Source organism: Stegostoma tigrinum, chromosome 23 (genome assembly GCF_030684315.1).
Source record: "Stegostoma tigrinum isolate sSteTig4 chromosome 23, sSteTig4.hap1, whole genome shotgun sequence".
Lineage (NCBI taxonomy): Eukaryota > Metazoa > Chordata > Chondrichthyes > Orectolobiformes > Stegostomatidae > Stegostoma > Stegostoma tigrinum.
In genome coordinates, this window is record NC_081376.1 from 32,126,596 (window position 1) to 32,128,972 (window position 2,377).

Consider the following 2,377-nt stretch of genomic DNA (forward strand, 5'->3'; position numbering starts at 1 on the left):
CACAACGCACAGCGCTGGGTCCTAGTGTCCACTCAGTTCGATGTACAGATTCCACCTCCTCCACACTCATCATAAGCATCAAGACAGAAAACGCCGGACATATTTAGCAGATCTGTCAGAATTCATGGAGAATTAAATAGCTAAAAAAAATCGTGTCAATGAACTTTCAGTGGAAGTAGTGAAAAAGCGTTCTTCGTCGCCTTCTGATGAAACATCACAAATCTGAAACTAAAACTCAGTTCTGAGGAAGGGTCACTGGACCCGAAACGTTAACTGTTTTCTGCTCCACAGATGCTGCCAGACCTGCTGAGCTTTTCCAGCAACTTTGTTTTTGTTCCTGATTTACAGCATCCGCAGGTCTTTTGGTTTTTACTCAAACTTTGTTTCTCTGTACACAAATTCTGTATGATCTGATGAATATTTCAACTGTGATTTGATATTATTGGCATTCATTGTATTCTGCTTTTGTACCACGTTTCCGAACCCAAATTATATGAGCTATGTACGTTGAAGTCACGAGGTCGCCAGCTTCCTCCTCTCCACCATTGGAAGTCACACCTGTGGCTGCATAGGCCCCAAACTCTCTTCACCCTCTTTTAAGATATTTCTTAAAATCTACGTTTTTGGCCAACTCGGTCACATATCTAAATAATTCATCATACCACTTTTTCGGTAAGTGTTCCACTGAAATACCAGGGGAAGTTTAATTCCTGTAAAGGCGTTGTATGAGTACTGGAGAAATTCAAAGGACTAAAATCTGACAAATGGCAAGACCGGCTGGTCTATATTCTAAAGTTCTAAAAGGGATAGCTGTAAATATACTGGATGCACTGGCTATGATTTTCCAAAATTTCCTACATTGCAGGATAGTTTTAGAAATTTAACAGTTAGCACATTGCAATCAAAAAGCAGGCTAAGAAAACAAAACAGAACTATAAACTAAAAGGTAGTAGGAACTGCTGATGCTGGAGTCTGAGATAACAAGTTGGATGAGCACAGCAGGCCAGGCAGCATCAGAGAAGCAGGAAAGCTGACGTTTTGGGTCTGGACCCTTCTTCAGAAATGGGGCAGGAGGAGGCGGTGATAGAAGGTGGATAGTGGAGTAGAGAGGTGGAGAGAAGCTTCATCCCCGTCTCCTTGACCTGTCTGTCTTCTCTCCACCTATCTGCTCCACTGTCCAACTTCTTTCACTGCCTCCCCCTCTCTATTTATTTCGGAGCCCCCTGCCCCTCCCCCATTTCTGAAGAAGGTTCCAGACGCGGAACGTCAGCTTTCCTGCTCCTCTGATGCTGCCTGGCCTGCTGTGTTCATCCAGCTTCGGATCCATAAACTAGAAGGCAAGATGTTAGACACCTGAGAAGTGCTGAAATCTATTTATTAAGGAAGTTTTGACAACATGCTTCAGGGATGCATTGAAAAATTGGTACAATTCAGTATGTTTTATGAAGAGAAACTGTTTAACAAATTTGTTAGAACTTTTAAGGATGTAACAAGTAAGACAGATAAGGAAAAACCAGTAGATACAGTAAACTTAGATTTCCAAAAGATATTTAATAATGTGCTGTACAAAATATTAATACACGAGATAAAGACTTATGAAATGATGTACTTACATGGATTGTGGATTGTTAATTGCCCAGAACCAAAGAGCAGGAATAAATAGGGCATTTTCAAGTTGTGTAGCTGTGTTTAGGAGAGCGCCACAATGTTCAGTGCAGTGACCTCAGCAATTCCAAAGTTATATTTAATGATTTATTTGATAAGAATGAGAGTAACATGTCTAAATTTGCTGATGATACAAAGCTGTGTGGGAAAGAAAGCTGTGAGGGGACATAAAGAGGTTTGCGAAGAGTATGCACAGGTTAACTGAGTAGGCAAAAGGCTGGCAAATGGATGGTGATGTGATGAAATGCAAGGTTATTCACTTTTGTCATTAGAACAGTTTTTTTTTAAAGTAACATCTAACTTCTATATGTTGAGGTTCACAGACGCTTTAGTGCACTTGAACAGGGAACACAAAGTTTTGTAACATAAGTTCAGTGATTAAGAAAACCAGTAGAATGATGGTCTTTGTTCGGGGGGTTTGTAGTACAAAAATAACTGTACCATGAGACCATGTCTAGATTACTGTGTGAAATTTTCGTCTCCATATTTAATGAATAACATACTTCCAATAGAAGCAAAGATTCATTAGGTTTTTCCCAATGATGAGAGACTTTTCTAATACTGAGTAATTGAGTAAATTAGGCCCATGCTCTTTGGAGTTTAGAAGAATAAAAGGTGATTTTATTGAAAAAGTCAAGTCTGTGAATTGGCTTGACCTGGCAGATACTGCAAGTTATTTCACCTGACAGTGGAATCTAGGACATGGAGACAT